The 20,174-nt window shown below is 40.3% G+C and overlaps 2 pseudogenes; both read left to right on the top strand.

The window, feature by feature from the left end:
* Positions 1–266: 266 nt before the first annotated feature.
* LOC126085114 (monocyte to macrophage differentiation factor-like) lies at positions 267–932 on the top strand (annotated as a pseudogene).
* Positions 933–5,367: 4,435 nt separating this feature from the next.
* The window catches only part of LOC126086274 (zinc finger protein 227-like), a 30,324-nt pseudogene continuing 15,517 nt past the window's right edge, over positions 5,368–20,174 (top strand).

Genomic DNA, 20,174 nt, shown 5'->3' with positions numbered 1-20,174 from the left:
TATGGTCTGTGAGTTCTGTGTTGTCATTGCAATGAATTATGGAACCCAGCAGAGAAGTAGAGAGTGCCGTGGGGAGTATGACTGGTGTCAGAAATGGTGAAGAAGTTGGAGAGTGGAGGGATATTTGACCTCCACCTTAGGAACCAGCTTTGTGTTGATCCTGGATTTTATGCCTTTGGAATCTAGATGAATTCTCATGCTACATTCTACTGGCAACCAGTTCTGACCAGATGAGCTGTTGGCTCCTGAAGAAGAATGGAGGATCCATGCAATTTACTAATCGGTTCCAGCAGTTTATGAACCGTTGGGCCCCAGCCAATGGCCACTAGAAGCCAACTTGCTATGAGCATGCTGTTGCGTGCATGAATTCCTCATTGTTCTGGCCACTGTAGACAGTGCCTTCCTCCATCGGCTGTCTGATGATGGCTGGGTAGTGCTAACAACAGGGATTTGTGGAGTAAGTCTCTGTGCCCTCTTCATCATTCCCACAGTATTTCACATTGTGTCACGCACGATAAAACAGTCACTTAAGTGGAGCGTTGTTCTCACATGTGTGATAGAACGGTTCTCTGTTCCTTCTTTGCTGCTTCTTACGCTTCATGGTGAAATCTCCGTGAACTTGGACCCCTGGCATTTCGTATGCATTGGTTTATGTGTTTCATAAGCTGAAGGAATCATTTATGTGTTTTTCTACCATGAAAAGCATAAGGTGGTTGATCTCTTTTTCTATCTCAAAATGAATCTTTTCCAGCCTTGGTAGTGATGTCAAGAATAATACTGATGGACTTCACAAACTTGTCTGTGGGTGCTTAATTTATTGCTTGGGAGTTGTGTTCTTCGGTAGCGATGGCTTCATTCCATTTGCCCAGGCCATCTGGCACCTGTTTGTTTCCACTGCAGCTGTGGCACATTACTGCACCATTTGGAAATAGCTTTGTGAAGTCTGTAGACTTTATGTGAAATTTATGATTCATCTGTACTTGGTCTCCAAACCACCATTATTTTAATTATGGCACTTAGGACAGGGAGGAAAAAAGACAACTGCACTGATTTTCTTTATATTTTTTCAATATAATTCCTGTGAAAGTATAAAAGCTGTGTTCTGGAATGTTCGCCCCTCAAAGCAAATAAGAAAATGAATTATTTCTTCCATTCCACTATTGTGAAGAATTCTGGATAGACTTGTTCAACTGATGTTTGCAAACCAGAATTTTGTATTTTTATTTTACAGATTTTTTTACATAATTTTCTTAAATAACTAAGGTTGTGAAAGTCAGTGCGTTAACAAAGATTCCTTTTAAAGAAAAAAAATGTTTATCACTTTCCTATTAGCTATGTACAGAATCATGGGTAGAACTTACATCAACTTTTTGCCATGTTTCATCTTGGCATAACATGGTCATATTTTAAATAGAAACTTTAGTTTTTTGTAAATTAAAAAAAAATTTGTTGAAATACATCTCTGCAGTTTTTCATATGTGAGTTTTTTCAGCAAACAACATTTCACAAATGAATAAACATTATACCTCTTCTGATAGTTTTATTAAACATGGAGAATTTGCCAATTTTAAAAAATTGCCATTTTCCAAACTTTTCTGCCAACCTCTAACTACGAATTCAGTGATACTCTGGGCCATGTACTTGACCTAATGTGATTTACCAGTGACGGAATTTTTTTTTTTTTTGGTGTTGATATACACAGCAAAACACATCAGTTTAACAGTGCAGTTCAGTGACATTGGCTGTATTCTTTAAGTTGTGCCATCTTTCTTGATATCCTTTTCTGAATTGTTTCACCGTCATCAACATAAATTCACTGCCCCCTTAGCTTCTTATCTAACCTTTTGAGTTGCCATTGTCAATTTGATATCATATAAATAATTCTTTAAAAGAGTACAGTGTTTAAGGTGGGCATTCTTTTCTAATTAAGCTAAATTATTGTTTGATTTAAAGATGATTTCAGGGCATAGTTTCAGTTTAAGGTTCAAGATTTGCTCAGCGCAGTAGTTTGGGGGGGTGTCATCTAGTCTCAATGGCTTCAGAAAGTCTGGATTCCATGAGAATTTGAAGTTCTGTTCCACATTCTTGCTCCTTTTGATCAGGATTCTTTGATAGACTCTTGCTCAAAGCATTCAGTAATGGTAGCCAGACACCATCCAGTTCTGGTCTCATGGTAGAGGAGGCTGGTGTTCATGGAGGCAATTGGACATGTGTTCCAGTGATGGAAAAGCATTTTGATATCATTAACTTTTTCAAAAGATCCAACTTTTTCTCTGTATCTTTGCCATATTTTCTTCAGGGTGTCTTTCAACAACGAATGAGTATTCCCATCTGCACTGTAACGGTAGTATCGCTGGGTTGGCCATCTGGGAACTGAAGAGCATTGTGATTTTCAGTGAATAGTTGGTTTGCCTGTTTGGTGCCCAACGTAAGTCAGTGTCACTTAGCTTTACATTGTCAGTTTGTTGTTCATTTTAAAGTGTGGAATTAGATGCATAAATTCACATTTCTACCGTTTCTCTCCATCTCCCGGTATGCTTTTTTTTTTTTCCTCGCATAGAAAAGCATTGTTTTACAGATAGAAAGTCATGTAGCTGTGGGTTAGCATATTAGCTGTTTTGTTGGTGTTTTAATAAATGAAACAACCTTGCCTTTAAAAAAAAAAATCAGTTGATCACATTTGTATGATCTATTCCTGAACTCTGTTGCGTTTCACTGATGATTGTGTCTTTCCCTTTGCTAGTACCACACTGTCTTCAGTGCTGTTACTTTGTAGTAAGTCTTAAAATCGGGTAGTGTGAGTTCTCTAACTTTTATTAGTCTTTTAGAATTACGTTAGCTGAGCTTAGGCTGCTAGGCAAAAGGTCGGTGGTTTGAATCCACCAGCCACTCCTTGGAAACCCTATGGAGCAGTTCTGCTTTGTCCTGAAGGGTCCCTATGAGCTGGAAATTACTCGACGGCACACAACAACAACATTGCCAGGCACTGTTCAAAGTGCTTATGTGTGGGTATGTGTGGATTTATTCACCTACAATGTATAAAAACCTACGTGGAGTCCTTGGGTCGTGCAAATGGTTAAGTGCAGGACTACTAGCCGAAAGGTTGATGGTTCAAACCTGTCCAGAGGTGCCACAGAAATAAGGCCTGGCAATCTGTTTCTGAAAGGTCACAGCCTTGAAAACCCTGTGAAGCAGTTCTGCTCTACACACATGGGGTTGCCATGAGTTGGAATTTATTAACAACAACATGAGAGCAATCTCTAGTTAATTGTAAAGCACTTCCAGTTGTGCCAGAGGAGGCAAAGAGGACTGGGAAATTGGCAGAACAAGTATTCGAATGCAGATTTCCGGCTCCTCACCCCACAATTTCACAACTATAGCTGTTCAGCAGGTCAGTTGCAACAGAGTCCTCTCCACCTTTCCGCATCTGTCCTTTACTCTTAAACTCTCCTTTCTCTGAGTCCACGGGGTTTCCCATTCCATCTGCTTGTATTTATCGCTAGAAGCAGCACAGTAACAATCTTAAGAATTCTGGTGTCAGAGCTAGATTCTGATCTAGTCCCTGCCACCTGCCAGCTGCGTAACCTGGGTAGTTTAACTTCACTAAGTCCCTGGAGCCCTGGTGGTGCAGTGGTTAAGAGTTTGGCTGCTAACCAAAAGGTCGGCAGTTTGAATCCACCAGCTGCTCCTTGGAAACCCGATGAGGGCAGCTCTCTTCTGTCCTGTGGGGTTGCTGTGAGTCGGAATCATCTCGACAGCAGCTGGTTTGGGTTTTTTTTTTTTTCTTTAAGCCTCTGCATTCTCATCTGTTAAATGGGAACAGAAGTCATCATCATTTATTGAGAAGTTACCTAATGTGCAAGAGGCTATGCTGTGAGCTTTACCTAGAGCCTCTCGTTTGACACCCTCAGCCATCCTGGGTTTGAGGGTCTCTTAGTTGTTCTTCAGTATCACTAACTTAAATCGATGGAGACTCCTTTTTGTTTAAAGTGAGAAATTGGGCAGAGCTTTAGGTTTCATTAGCTTTTCTTTATCACCATACACCTAGGATAAAAGGGATTTACCAATGAGCCTTTTCTGGCTTCATGAAGTAAATTGACTTGAAATGATACTTTTTAGAAAACAGAAAGCAGTGTCACTAAAGTATTATTAGCTAGGCAGGACATTACTAAATAAGAGGAAATTTGGAAATTTCAATTTGGAATTACCCATGTCTTTATGCAAATAATGCATTTGTTCTACGTTTATTTGCCCATCGTGCCCCCCCCGCAGGCATTTTCATAAGCGCTATGCTAATTTATTTTACAGCAACATGTTAAAAAAAAGTGGGCGTAGTAGCATGTTTATGAACATACCTGAGCGGGGTGGGGGTGGTTGGCAAAAAAAAATGTAGAATGCTCATATTATTTGATGGGCTTTTCAGAGATTTTAAAGGAATTTCGTAGGAGAAAGCAATAATATCTGAAGTCCAGATACTTTTCAGTTCTTTTTTTGTTGTTGTTAGAAAAGCCATTATCAAGTATAGTTTGTGATGCAGAGTATCTGCTTTTTTGTGGCTGTAAGAAGAAGGGACTCCTGGTTCTTGAGAGCTTTCCACCTACTCATTTAGTCTTTGGAACAACCCTATGAGGTGGGTAAGATACATATCCTTAACCTTATTGTGCAGATGACAGCACTTAGGCACAGAGAGCCTTCAGCTGCTACTGTGAAGGTTGGCACTTCGAACACACCCAGCAACACCACAGGAGAAAAGCCTAGTGATCTTTTGTAAAAATTGCAGCCAAGAAAACCCTCTGAAGCAGTTGTATTCTGTAACCCGTGCGGTCGCCATGAGTTGGAATCAACTTGATGGCAACAGGTTTGATTTTTTGGTTTTGAGGTTAAGAGATGGTAAATACCATTTCTAGACACTAAACCCAGGCAATTGACTTTAGAGCCCACTTTTAATTCACCCACATGTTACACGGCCTGGGCGCTACCATCCCAGGATCAGACACACCGATAGTAGGTAGGGATGCGGCATTTGGTTGTGCAGATTGTTCGCTGTCCAGTGGCCGCTGGCTGACAGGCCTAGTGGGAGCTGGAATCTACTCCATGCTCTGCTTACTGAGCTGAATGTGATTGCATCTGCCTGTAAGTGGGGGCACTCCTTCTGTGTGCTGTGCAGCATGTGGATGTGGCATGTGTCTCAGAGAGTAGATGAAGAGCTATGTACCTGTCCAGGAGGGTTACTGCGGGCCTGTGAACTTGGCAGTCATTGAAACACAGTGATAGAATCCAAGCTTGGCATGAGAAGGGAGACAATGAGAGAGAGAGGCCAAGGGCAGCCCTGGCCTACATCTCATGGCTTCTTTGTCCTTGCCAATTATGCCTTCTCAGGACTCTGACCTTCCCTGGAAGGAGCAGGAGAAAATGACCAAGTTTTGGGTAAGTAAGGCGTACCTTTCTGTCTCTTAAAGTGTGATTTTTATTTCTCAAAGATTAGACACAGCTTTCTCTTCCTTGGGAAGGTTAATGGAAAACGACATTATTTTGAGTGCACGTTGAGTGCCACACATGCATGTGTGTTGTTTTATTTTATCATCTTTTTTTTTCCCTAAATTTTGTTTTGTTGAGAATATATCCAGCAAAACATAGACCAATTCAGCAGTTTCTACCTGTACATTTCAGTGACACTGATTATATGCTGCGAGTTGCGCAACCGTACTCACCCACCTTTTCTGAGTTGTTCCTCTCTCATTAACATAAAGTCAGTGCCCACTAAGGTTCCCATGTAATCTTTTGAGTTGCTGTTGTCAATTTGATCCCGTATAGATACATCTCAAAACAGCATAATGCTCAAGGCAGACATTTTTTACTAGTTAAGCTAAACTATTCTTTGATTTTAAGATGATATCGGGATATTTTTGGTTTAAGGTTTAAAGATTATCTCAGGGCAGTAGTTTCAGGGGTTCACCCACCCACCGTGGCTTTAGGAAGTCTAGAGTCTGTGAGAATCTGAAATTCTGTTTTGCATTTTTCCCCTTTTCATCGAGATTCTTTTATGGCATCTTTGATCAAAATGTTCAGTAATGGTAGCTGGGCACCATCTAGTTCTTCTGGTCTCATGGCAAAGAAGACAGTTGTTAATGGAAGCAGTTAGCCACATATTCCATATCCTCCTCCTATTCTTGACTCTTCTTCCTTTTTTGTGGCAGGTGAATAGAGACCAATTATTGTGCCTTGGATGTCCACTTGAAAGCTTTTAAGACCCTAGCCACTACACGGCAAACTAGGAGGTAGAACAGAAGCTCTAAACATGTTACTAGGCCGATTAACTGGAATGTCTTATGAAACCATGACCATAAACCTCCGAACTAAGAAACCAAATCCTATATGGTGTTTGGTTGTACATAAGCAGCCTCAGTAGCTACTCTTTTTTTTTTTTGTCTTTGTTGTAAATAACATCTATCACACAACTTTTGCTGATTCAACTTTTTATGGGTGTACAACTTATCAGCAGAAATTAAAATAATCAGCTGTGCAACCCTGCCCTTAATCAGTGCGATTTTTACCATCACCATTAACCCCCCTTTTCCCCTTCCCGGAAACCCTGGTGGCATAGTGGTTAAGTGCTACGGCTGCTAACCAAAATGTCGGCAGTTCGAATCCACCAGGCACTCCTTGGAAACTCTATGGGGCAGTTCTGCTGTGTCCTGTAGGGTCGCTATGAGTCGGAATCGACTTGACGGCAGTGGGTTTGGTTTTTTTAGTTATATATGGTAGTTCTATTTTTAGTTTTGTGAAGAACTGCCACACTTTTCCACAATGGCTGTACTATTTTGTATTCCCACCAGCAGTGGATAAGGGTTCAATTTCCCCACATCCTTACCAATGTTTTTCTTTTATCTTAGCCATCCTAGTGGGAGTGAAATGGTATCTCATTGTGTTTATTTTTTATTTTTTTATTAACTTTTATTGAGCTTCAAGTGAATGTTTACAAATCAAGTCAGACTGTCACATATAAGTTTATATACACCTTACTCCGTACTCCCACTTGCTCTCCCCTCAAATGAGTCAGCCCTTCCAGTCTCTCCTTTCCTGACAATTTTGCCAGCTTCCAACTCTCTCTATCCTCCCATCCCCGCTCGAGACAGGAGACGCCAACACAGTCTCAAGTGATCACTTTATATAATTAGCTCACTCTTCATCAGCATCTCTCACCTACCCACTGTCCAGTCCCTTTCATGTCTGATGAGTTGTCTTCGGGAATGGTTCCTGTCCTGTGCCAACAGAAGGTTTGGGGACCATGACCGCTGGCATTCCTCTAGTCTCAGTCGGACCATTAAGTCTGGTCCTTTTGTGAGAATTTGGGGTCTGCATCCCACTGATCTCCTGCTCCCTCAGGGGTTGTCTGTTGCGCTCCCTGTCAGGGCAGTCTTCGATTGTGGCCGGGCACCAACTAGTTCTTCTGGTCTCAGGATGATGTAGGTCTCTGGTTCATGTGGCTCTTTCTGTCTCTTGGGCTCTTAGTTGTCATGTGACCTTGGTGTTCTTCATTCTCCTTTGCTCCAGGTGGGTTGAGACCAATTGATGCATCTTAGATGGCCGCTTGTTAGCATTTAAGACCCCAGACACCACATTTCAAAGTGGGATGCAGAATGTTTTCATAATAGAATTATTTTGCCAATTGACTTAGAAGTCTCCTTAAACCATGGTCCCCAACCCCCTGCCCTTGCTCCGCTGACCTTTGAAGCATTCATTTTATCCCGGAAACTTCTTTACTTTTGGTCCAGTCCAGTTGAGCTGACCTTCCATGTATTGAGTATTGTCCTTCCCTTCACCTAAAGCAGTTCTTATCTACTAATTAATCAGCAAAAAACCCTCTCCCACCCACCCTCCCTCCCCCCCTCGTAACCACAAAAGGATGTGTTCTTCTCAGTTTATACTATTTCTCAAGATCTTATAATAGTGGTCTTATACAATATTTGTCCATTTGCCTCTGACTAATTTCGCTCAGCATAATGCCTTCCAGGTTCCTCCATGTTATGAAATGTTTCATGGATTCGTCACTGTTCTTTATCGATGCTTAGTATTCCATTGTGTGAATGTACCACAATTTATTTAACTATTCATCCATTGATGGACACCTTGGTTGCTTCCAGCTTTTTGCTATTGTAAACAGAGCTGCAATAAACATGGGTGTGCATATATCTGTTTGTGTGAAGGCTCTTATTTCTCTAGGGTATATTCCGAGGAGTGGGATTTCTGGGTTGTATGGTAGTTCTATTTCTAACTGTTTAAGATAACGCCAGATAGATTTCCAAAGTGGTTGTACCATTTTACATTCCCACCAGCAATGTATGAGAGTTCCAATCTCTCCGCAGCCTCTCCAACATTTATTATTTTGTGTTTTTTGGATTAATGCCAGCCTTGTTGGAGTGAGATGGAATCTCATCGTAGTTTTAATTTGCATTTCTCTAATGGCTAATGATCGAGAGCATTTTCTCATGTATCTGTTAGCTGCCTGAATATCTTCTTTAGTGAAGTGTGTGTTCATATCCTTTGCCCACTTCTTGATTGGGTTGTTTGTCTTTTTGTGGTTGAGTCATATAGATTTTAGAGATCAGGCACTAGTCGGAGTTGTCATAGCTGAAAGTTCTTTCCCAGTCTGTAGGTGGTCTTTTTACTCTTTTGGTGAAGTCTTTAGATGAGCATAGGTGTTTGATTTTTAGGAGCTCCCAGTTATCGGGTTTCTCTTCGTCATTTTTGGTAATGTTTTGTATTCTGTTTATGCCTTGTATTAGGGCTCCAAAGGTTGTCCCTATTTTTTCTTCCATGATCTTTATCGTTTTAGTCTTTATGTTTAGGTCTTTGATCCACTTGGAGTTAGTTTTTGTGCTTGGTGTGAGGTATGGGTCCTGTTTCATTTTTTTGCAAATGGATATCCAGTTATGCCAGCACCATTTGTTAAAAAGACTATCTTTTCCCCAATTAACTGACACTGGGCCTTTGTCAAATATCAGCTGCTCATATGTGGATGGATTTATATCTGGGTTCTCAATTCTGTTCCATTGGTCTGTGTGTCTGTTGTTGTACCAATACCAGGCTGTTTTGACTACTGTGGCTGTATAATAGGTTCTGAAATCAAGTAGAGTGAGGCCTCCCACTTTCTTCTTCTTTTTCAGTAATGCTTTGCTTATCCGAGGCTTCTTTCCCTTCCATATGAAGTTGGTGATTTGTTTCTCTATCACCTTAAAAAATGACATTGGAATTTGGATCGGAAGTGCATTGTATGTATAGATGGCTTTTGGTAGAATAGATATTTTTACTGTGTTAAGTTTTCCTATCCATGAGCAAGGTATGTTTTTCCACTTAAGTATGTCCTTTTGAATTTCTTGTAGTAGAGCTTTGTAGTTTTCTTTGTATAGGTCTTTTACATCCTTGGTAAGATTTATTCCTAAGTATTTTATCTTCTTGGGGGCTACTGTGAATGGTATTGATTTGGTGATTTCCTCTTCGATGTTCTTTTTGTTGATGTAGAGGAATCCAAGTGATTTTTGTATGTTTATCTTATAACCTGAGACTCTGCCAAACTGTTCTATTAGTTTCAGTAGTTTTCTGGAGGATTCCTTAGGGTTTTCTCTGTATAAGATCATGTCATCTGCAAATAGAGATAATTTTACTTCCTCCTTGCCAATCCGGATGCCCTTTATTTCTTTGTCTAGCCTAATTGCTCTGGCTAGGACTTCTAGCACAATGTTGAATAAGAGTGGTGATAAAGGGCATCCTTGTCTGGTTCCCGTTCTCAAGGGAAATGCTTTCAGGTTCTCTCCATTTGGAGTGATGTTGGTTGTTGGCTTTGCATAGATGCCCTTTATTATGTTGAGGAATATTCCTTCAATTCCTATTTTGGTGAGAGTTTTTATCATAAATGGGTGTTGGACTTTGTCAAATGCCTTTTCTGCATCAATTGATAAGATCATGTGGTTTTTGTCTTTTGTTTTATTTATGTGGTGGATTACATTAATGGTTTTTCTAATATTAAAGCAGCCTTGCATACCTGGTATAAATCCCACTTGGTCGTGGTGAATTATTTTTTGATATGTTGTTGAATTCTATTGGCTAGAATTTTGTTGAATATTTTTGCATCTATGTTCATGAGGGATATAGGTCTGTAATTTTCTTTTTTTGTGATGTCTTTACCTGGTTTTGGTATCAGGGAGATGGTGGCTTCATAGAATGAGTTGGGTAGTATTCCGTCATTTTCTATGCTTTGAAATACCTTTAGTAGTAGTGGTGTTAACTCATCTCTGAAAGTTTGGTAGAACTCTGCGTTGAAGCTCTCCGGGCCAGGGCTTTTTTTTGTTGGGAGTTTTTTGATTACCGTTTCACTCTCTTTTTTTGTTATGGGTCTATTTAGTTGTTCTACTTCTGAATGTGTTAGTTTAGGTAGGTAGTGTTTTTCCAGGAATTCATCCATTTCTTCTAGGTTTGCAAATTTGTTAGAGTACAATTTTTCATAATAATCTGAATATGATTCTTTTAATTTCAGTTGGGTCTGTTGTGATGTGGCCCATCTTGTTTCTTATTCGGGTTATTTGTTTCCTTTCCTGTATTTCTTTAGTCAGTCTAGCCAATGGTTTATCAATTTTGTTAATTTTTTCAAAGAACCAGCTTTTGGCTTTGTTAATTCTTTCAGTTGTTTTTCTGTTCTCTAATTCATTTAGTTCAGCTCTAATTTTTATTATTTGTTTTCTTCTGGTGCCTGATGGATTCTTTTGTTGCTCACTTTCTATTTGTTCAAGTTGTAGGGACAGTTCTCTGATTTTGGCTCTTTGTTCTTTTTGTATGCGTGCATTTATCGATATAAATTGGCCTCTGAGCACTGCTTTTGCTGTGTCCCAGAGGTTTTGATAGGAAGTATTTTCATTCTCGTTGCATTGTATGAATTTCCTTATTCCCTCCTTGATGTCTTCTATGACCCAGTCTTTTTTGAGGAGGGTATTGTTCATTTTCCAGGTATTTGATTTCTTTTCCCTAGTTTTTCTGTTATTGATTTCTAGTTTTATTGCCTTGTGGTCTGAGAAGATGCTTTGTAATATTTTGATGTTTTGGATTCTGCAGAGGTTTGTTTTATGACCTAATATGTGGTCTATTCTAGAGAATGTTCCATGTTCGCTAGAAAAAAAAGTATACTTTGCAGCAGTTGGGTGGAGAGTTCTGTATAAGTCAATGAGGTCAAGCTGGTTGATTTTTGTAATTAGGTCTTCCGTGTCTCTATTGAGCTTCTTACTGGATGTCCTGTCCTTCTCCGAAAGTGGTGTGTTGAAGTCTCCTACTATAATTGTGGAGGTGTCTCTCTCACTTTTCAGTTCTGTTAAAATTTGATTTATGTATCTTGCAGCCCTGTCATTGGGTGCATAAATATTTAATATGGTTATATCTTCCTGATCAATTGTCCCTTTTATCATTATGTAGTGTCCTTCTTTATCCTTTGTGGTGGATTTAAGCCTAAAGTCTATTTTGTCAGAAATTAATATTGCTACTCCTCTTCTTTTTTGCTTATTGTTTGCTTGATATATTTTTTTTCCATTCTTTGAGTTTTAGTTTATTTGTGTCTCTAAGTCTAAGGTGTGTCTCTTATAGGCAGCATATAGACGGATCGTGTTTCTTTATCCAGTCCGAGACTCTCTGTCTCTTTATTGGTGCATTTAGTCCATTTACATTCAGCGTAATTATAGATAAATAAGTGTTTAGTGTTGTCATTTTGATGCCTTTTTATGTGTGTTGTTGACAATTTCATTTTTCCACTTACTTTTTTGTGCTGAGACGTTTTTCTTAGCAAATTGTGAGATCCTCATTTTCATAGTGTTTGACTTGATGTTTGTTGAGTCGTTACGTTTTTCTTGGCTTTCATCTTGAGTTATGGAGTTGTTGTATATACCTCTTTGTGGTTACCTTAATATTTACCCCATTTTTCTAAGTAAAAAAACTTGTATTGTCCTATATCGCCTTGTATCCCTCTCCATATGGCAGTTCTGTGCCACGTGTATTTAGTCCCTCTTTTTGATTATTGTGATCTTTTACATACTGACTTCAATGATTCCCTGTTATGAGCATTTTTTTTTAATTAATCTTAATTTGTTTTTGTGATTTCCCTATTTGAGTTGATATCAGGATGTTCTGTTTTGTGACCTTGTGTTGTGCTGGTATCTGATATTATTGGTTTTCTGACCAAACAATTTCCTTTAGTATTTCTTGTAGCTTTGGTTTGGTTTTTGCAAATTCTCTAAGCTTGTGTTTGTCTGTAAATATCTGAATTTCGCTTTCATATTTCAGAGAGAGTTTTGCTGGTTATATGATCCTTGGCTGGCAGTTTTTCTCCTTCAGTGCTCTGTATATGTCATCCCATTGGCTTCTCGCCTGCATGGTTTCTGCTGAGTAGTCTGAACTTATTCTTATTGATTCTCCCTTGAAGGAGACCTTTCTTTTCTCCCTGGCTGCTTTTAAAATTTTCTCTTTATCTTTGGTTTTGGCAAGTTTGATGATAATATGTCTTGGTGTTTTTCTTTTTGGATCAGTCTTAAATGGGGTTCGATGAGCATCTTGGATAGATATCCTTTTGTCTTTCATGATGTCAGGGAAGTTTTGTGTCAGGAGTTCTTCAACTATTTTCTCTGTGTTTTCTGTCCTCCCTCCCTGTTCCGGGACTCGAATCACACGCAAGTTATCTTTCTTGATAGAGTCCTACATGATTCTTAGGGTTTCTTCATTTTTTTAAATTCTTTTATCTGATTTTTTTTCAGCTATGTTGGTGTTAATTCCCTGGTCCTCCAGATTTCAGACTCTGCATTCTAATTGCTCGAGTCTGCTCCTCTGACTTCCTGTTGAGTTGTCTAATTCTGTAATTTTATTGTTAATGTTTTGGATTTCTACATGCTGTCTCTCTATGGATTCTTGCAACTTATTAATTTTTCCACCATGTTCTTGAATAATCTTTTTGAGTTTTTCAACTGTTTTATTGGTGTCTTCCTTGGCTCTTTCTGCAGTTTGCCTTATTTCGTTTCTGAGGTCATCCCTGATGTCTTGAAGCATTCTGTAAATTAGTTTTTTATATTCTGTATCTGATAATTCCAGGATTGTATCTTCATTTGGGAAAGATTTTGATTCTTTTGTTTGGGGGGTTGTAGAAGCTGTCATGGTCTGCTTCTTTATGTGGTTTGATATCGACTGCTGTCTCTGAGCCTTTTTTTTTTATACAAAAAAGAAAAAGTGGTTTATTCTGTAATATCTCACTGAGTCTTGTTTTGTTTTCTTTCAGTATACATGGATGGGCTACTAGATTGTGCTGTCTTGTTTGTTGTAGCCCTTGACTTACTTATGACCTATTACCAGCTGGTTTGGGCTGTTGCCAGATATGTATGCCTGAGTCTATTCACTATTCTTGAGTAGAATCTGATTTTGGGTCATCAAGTGTGTGCTGCACCCTAACACCTATCCACCTCGAGAAGTAGTGGTGATAGTTCTGTGCACCAGATTCTGTTAGCAGCTGGGGTTCACCCTCCGGGGGGGCAGGATGCTGACAGGCTTCCCCCAAGTGTCAGTGAGGTAGGTGTGTCTCCATTCCTGTAGCACCTTGGTGGGAGGGCACTGCAGCTGTACCTTAGGCCCCCACTGCAAGTACCTCTACTGATTGGTAGGTGTCACCCTCCTTAGACCCCTAAGGCAAGAGGCTAAGTGGTCTGGGGGAAGCTTCAGCCCTCAGTTCCCTGTTGTGGGTCAGTTAGGGCTCTGTTGAATAAGCAGAGATATCAGACCTGGGAAACTTGTTTTTCCAGAAAATCCGCTAAAAAAAAAATGCAGTCAGATCCCTATCAGAACTGCCTTTGGATTATAACTGCCACGTTGTTCCCTGTAAGTATGAAAGTCCGAGATTTGGATCATATATGCTTGGCTGTAGCTGTTTTCTGTGTTTTTAGTCCAATTAAGGATGGATTTTTGGTCCCTCGGTGTTTTGTGGTTCCTTCTCTCAGGCCGAAAGAATGGGTTAGGAAAAGACCAAAAAAAAAAAAAAAAGGGAAAAGGAACACCACCACGGAGCCAGAGCCGTTCTCCCTCTGGCTCAGGAAATTCCAATGTTAATGAAGCCGCCTGGAAAGGGTGGGGGAAGGTTCAGAGAAACAGGAGAGTAGCACCCCGGAATATAGCCAAAGTTGCTTATCTTGGCTTGGAATGACTATTTTATCTGAGATTCCTGAGGGGCGTGTTGCCTATGTGTGCTGGCTGTGTGGAGATTGCCCCCAAGGGTCTGACCCACTGAAGCCGCGGTCAGATCCTCCACTGCCAGTCCAAAGCCCAGCGTCAAGGTTCCCCTGCTGGGACGCTGCACTCCCGGCTCCAAAATCAGTTGCTGCCTCCCGGGGACTTCTTGTCCCGCCAGCCGCGTTGCCGTGCTGCCTCCGCAGACCGGCTGGGCCCCCCTTCCGGGGTTAGTTCGGGGGAGTAGGGCTACGCCCCGTCCTTGTGCCGTGACAGTGCCCAGTCAAAAGCCCGGCGCCAAGGTTCCCCAGCTGGGACGTTGCACTTCCGGCTCCAAAACCAGTCTCTGCCTCCCGGGGACTTCTCCCACCAGCTGCGTCGCCACACCGCCCACGCCAACCGGCTGGGCCCCCTCTCTGGGTCAGTTTAGGGGGGGGTAGGGCTGCGCCCCTTGTTTGCGCCGTCACAAGATTTTGAGTTCAGCTCCCCTGGGCCCAGACCTAAGCCCGGCGCCAAGGTTACCTGACTGGGACGCTGGCTCCAGGCTCCGAAAACTGTCGCTGCTTCCCCGTATTTGTTTGTTCTCCGTCTCTAAATCTGTGTTTGTTGTTCAGGGTTCATAGATTGTTATGTATGTGATCGATTCACTTGTTTTTCCGAGTCTTTGTTGCAAGAGGGATCCGAGGTAGCGTCTACCTAGTCCGCCATCTTGACCCCACCCCTCTCATTGTGTTTTGATTTGCATCTCTCTGGCTGATAATGCTGAGCATTTTTTCATGTGTTTGGTGGCCATTTGAATATCTTCTTTGGTGAAATGCCTATTCAAGTCCTTTGCTAGTTTTATGATTGGGTTATTTGCCTTTCTGTTGTTAAGTTGTTGAAGATTTATGTATATTTTGGTTATTAGATTCTTGTCAAATATATGGTTTCCAAAGATATTCTCCCATTTGCTAGCTTGTCTTTTCACTTTTTTGGGAAAGTTTTTTTTTAATTTAATTTTTATTGTGCTTTAAGTGAAAGTTTACAAATCAAGTCAGTCTCTCATACAAAAATTTATATGCACCTTGCTATATACTCCTAATTGCTCTCCCACTAATGAGACAGCCCGCTCCTTCCCTCCATTTTCTCTTTTCGTGTCCACTCTGCCAGCTTCTGAGCCCCTCTTCTCTCTCATCTCCCTTCCAGATAAGAGATGTGGACATAGTCTCAAGTGTCTACTTGATCCAAGAAGCTCATTCTTCACAAGCATCTTTTTCTATCCCACTATCCAGTCCAATCCCTGTCTGAAGAGTTGGCTTTGGGAATGGTTCCTGTCTTGGGCTAAGAGAAGGTCTGGAGGCCATGACCACCAGGGTCCTTCTAGTCTCAGTCAGACCATTAACTCTGGTCTTTTTATGAATATTTGGGGTCTGCATCCCACTGCTCTCCTTCTCCCTCAGGGGTTTTCTGTTGTGTTCCCTGTCAGGGCAGTCATTGGTTGTAGCCGGGCACCATCTAGTTCTTCTGGTCTCAGGGTGATGTAGTCTCTGGCTTATGTGGCCCTTTCTATCTCTTGGGTTCATAATTACCTTGTGTCCTTGGTGTTCTTCATTCTTCTTTGCTCCAGGTGGGTTGAGACCAATTGATGCATCTTAGATGGCTGCTTGCTAGTGTTTAAGACCCCAGGCACTGCTCTCCAAAGTGGGATGCAGAATGTTTTCTTAATAGATTTTATTATGCCAGTTGACTTAGATGTCCCCTGAAACTGTGGTCCCCGAACCTCGGCCCCTGCAACGCTGGCCTCCGAAGCATTCGGTTTATCCGGGAAGCTTCTTTGCTTTTGGTTTAGTCCAATTGTGCTGACCGCACCTGTATTATGTGTTGTCTTTCCCGTCACCAAAAATAGTTATCTTCTATCTAATTAGTGGATACCCCTCTCCTTCTCTCCCTCCCTCCCCCGTCTTGTAACCATCAAAGTATATTTTCTTCTCTGTTTATACTCTCAAGTTCTTGTAATAGTGGTCTTATACGATATTTATCCTTTTGCAGCTAATTTCACTCAGCATAACGCCTTCCAGATTCTTCCATGTTATGAAATGTTTCATAGATTCATCACTGTTCTTTATCGATGCATAGTATACCATTGTGTGAATATACCGTAATTTATCCATTCATCTGTTGATGGGCACCTTGGTTGCTTCCATCTTTTTGCTATTGTAAACAGTGCTGCAGTGAACATGGGTGTGTATATATCTGTTCATTCAAAGGCTCGTATTTCTCTAGGATATATTCCAAGGAATGGGATTGCTGGATCGTATGGTAGTTCTATTTGTAGCTTTTTAAGGAAGCACCGAATCGATTTCCAAAGTGGTTGTACCATTTTACATTCCCACCAGCAGTGTATAAGTGTTCCAGTCTCTCCACAAGCTCTCCAACATTTATTAGTTTGTGTTTTTTGGATTAATGCCAGCCTTGTTGGAGTGAGATGGAATGTCATTGTAGTTTTGATTTGCACTTTTTTTTTTTTAATGGCTAATAATCGTGAGCGTTTCCTCATGTATCTGTTAGCTACCTGAATGTCTTCTTTAGTGAAGTGTCTGTTCATATGTTTTGCCAATTTTTTAATTGGGTTATTTGTCTTTTTGCAGTTGAGTTTTTGCGGTATCATGTAGATTTTAGAGATCAGGCGCTGATCAGAAATGACATAGCTAAAAACTTTTTCCCAGTCCGTAGGTAATCTTTTTACTCTTTTGGTGAAGTCTTTGGATGAGCATAGGTGTTTGATTTTTAGGAGCTCCCAGTTGTCTCGTTTTTCTTCTGCATTGTTAGTTACGTTTTGTATACTGTTTATGCCATGTATTAGGGCTCCAAATGTTGTCCCTATTTCTTCGTCCATGATCTTTATCGTTTTAGATTTTATATTTAGGTCTTTGATCCATTTTGAGTTTGTTTTTGTGCATGGAGTGAGGTATGGGTCTTGTTTCATTTTTTTGCAAATGGATATCCAGTTATGCCAGCACCATTTGTTAAAAAGACTATCTTTTCCCCAATTAACTGACACTGGGCCTTTGTCAAATATCAGCCGCTCTTATGTGGATGGATTTATGTCCAGATTCTCAATTCTGTTCCTTTGGTCCATGTCTCTGTTGTACCAGTACCAGGCTGCCTTGACTACTGTGATGGGGTTATAGGTTCTAAAATCAGGTAGAGTGAGGCCTCCCACTTTGTTCTTCTTTGGGAAAGTCTTTTGATGAACAAAAGTTTTTAATTTTTATGAGGTCCCATTTATTGATTTTGTCTTTTGCTTTTGTTATTATATTAGATAATCCATTGTTGAAAGCTAAGCCTGAAAGTATTGCCCCTTCTTGTCCTTCTAAGAATTTTATGGTTTTAGTTTGCATATTGAGGTTCTTAATCCATTTTGAATTTGTTTTGGTATATGGTGTAAGTCATGAATCCTGTTTCATTTTTCTACGTGTGGAAATCCATATTTTATCTTCATTACCAGTCTTGGAAAAAAATAATAGAAATTTTAAATAGACAGAAATAGCCTGCACTACTACTCTGCTTATAGACCAGCTGTTTTTATTTCCTGTACTCCTTTTTCACATGCGTATATTTGAATATTAGAATAGTTGAAATTTTGAATTGTGCTTTCTTTGTTTAGTTATATCGTTTGCATTTTAAATAGTTACAGTATATTCTGTTGACTTGCAATACCCATATTATTATTATTTTTAAAAATATTTTAATGTATTTTCAGTGAAGGTTTACATAGCAGTCTAGGCTCCCATTCAACAAGTTCTGCACAGATTGTTCAGTGACATTGGTTACATTCTTTACAATGCATGAACATTCTTATTATTTCCATTCTTTTTGGTTCATTACAGTACCCTTTAAAAAAAAATTATCCTCAAGTCAATGGACTTTTGGAGAATTTAAGAATTTCACTGTTTTAAAGAACACTGCAGTGACATTTTTTCCATGTATAACCTTTGCCCTCAAAAAGCAATTCTGGCAGAACTGTGTATTATTTGTAGTTGAAGTTTTAAGAACTCTGAATTGAAGAGGTATGTTTCATGTCAGTTCCCTCAGATATTTGTAAGCAGAACATCCAGAGTATGACATGGTGTAGTATTAGATGTTTTCATAAAAGAAGAGCTATATATTTTCTTCTTGGGGCAATGACTAAGTCACTGGAAATGTGTGTGTGTTTCAGTCTTTCTTGTGACCATTTATTTTATCAAAGTAGCTACATGTACATAGTTTAAAATGTAATATTATCCTGGGTAGTGCAGACAGTTTGTGCTCCGCTGCTAGCCGAAAGGTTGCCAGTTCAAACCCACCTAGCAGTGACATGGAAGAAAGGCCTGGCTGGTGAACTGCTTCTCTAAAGATTACAGCCAATGCTACCGAGCATTCCTACTTTAACACTTGGGGTTACCATGAGTCAGAATTGACTCTGTGGCAACAGGTTTGCGTGTTTGTCTTTAAATACATGTCTTGCCAGCCCTTTCCGTTTGGGATTGCATAATTCTTAAGAGCACTGAGTGAGAGGGGGTAGGTGATTCATCTGCATTTTAAACGTGAAGAAACAGGTATTTGAATATTGTATAACTGCCCAGATTCTCTCAGGCAGCTGATACGTCAGACTGCGAAGCTTTTGACTATTTGTTGTAATTGTCAGTTGCTGTCGAGTCACTTCCGGCTCATGGCAGCCTTATGTATAACAGAACGAAACATTGTCTGGTCCTGTGCATCTTCAGGATCGTTGTATGTTTGAGTCTGTGGTCGTGGCTGTTGTATCAGTCCATCGCATTGAGGGTTTGCTCTCAATTTGACTACTAGGCTGGGAATATCTGGCATTCAATTTTCATAAAAAGACAGGACAAAGGAGTTTTCCACTCAGAGACCTGCATACACATTGTGGAAGCGCCTGACATTACCTTTTGGATAGAGGACTCCACAGATGTCCTCCTATCTCAGCACCTGTCTTTTCCCTACTAGTTGTGTCTCTTAGTCATTTCTTGAACCTAGATGCTCAAGCAAGGAGCACCAGTGGCACAGTGGTTAAGCACTCGGCTGCTAACCTAAAGGTTGGTGGTTCATACTTGCCCAGTGGCTCCATGGGAGAAAGACCTGGTGATCTGATCCCATAAAGATTACAGCCTGGGAAGCCCTTTGAGGCAGTTCTACTCTGTGCTGTAGGGTCATTTTGAGTTGGAATTGACTCAGCAGCATGCAACAGCCACAGATGCTCAAGCATAGTTTTGATATAAGTCATCTAAATTTCTCTAGAGCAAAAGACATCAGGTCACAAAGATCTAAGACAAATAGTCAACTGGTGGGATATACTTACATACATCAGATAAAGTCTTGTTGTTGTTAGCTGCCATCGAGTTGGTTCTGACTCGTGACATCCCATGTGTGTAGAGTAGAGCTGTGCTCCGTAGAGTTTTCAAGGCCGTGACCTTTTGGAAGCAGATCACCAGTTCTTACTTCTAAGGCACTTCTGGGTGGGTTTGAACCACTGACCTTTCAGTTAGTAGTTCAGCGCTTAACCATTTGCGCCACCCAGGGACTCCTACATCAAGTTTTAGTATCTTTAATTCTCATTAAGATTGGTAAGATAAAGAAAAAGTCCATTGGAATATGAACAGAAGACATGAATAGGAATGTCATAAGAAAGACAAAACAAATTTGAGAAAAGAATCATCTTCGTTAATTATCAAATGTGTGCGAATGTTAATGAAACAGCTGTATTGTTACTTATTTAGATTGTCAAAGATTTCTAAAAACTGGGAATTACATCCTATTTGGCCAGGGTGTAGAGATTCAGGAACATTTACACTCTCTTGCATGAAAGGTGAATTGGGAAAATCTTTTTTTTTTTTTAATTGAACTTGAGATGAAGGTTTAGAGAACAAACTAGTTTCTCGTCAAACAGTACACGC

The sequence above is a fragment of the Elephas maximus genome, chromosome 11, assembly GCF_024166365.1.
Source record: "Elephas maximus indicus isolate mEleMax1 chromosome 11, mEleMax1 primary haplotype, whole genome shotgun sequence".
Taxonomy (NCBI): domain Eukaryota; kingdom Metazoa; phylum Chordata; class Mammalia; order Proboscidea; family Elephantidae; genus Elephas; species Elephas maximus.
Note: the sequence above shows the minus strand (reverse complement) of the source record. Positions and strands in the feature narration are given on the sequence as shown.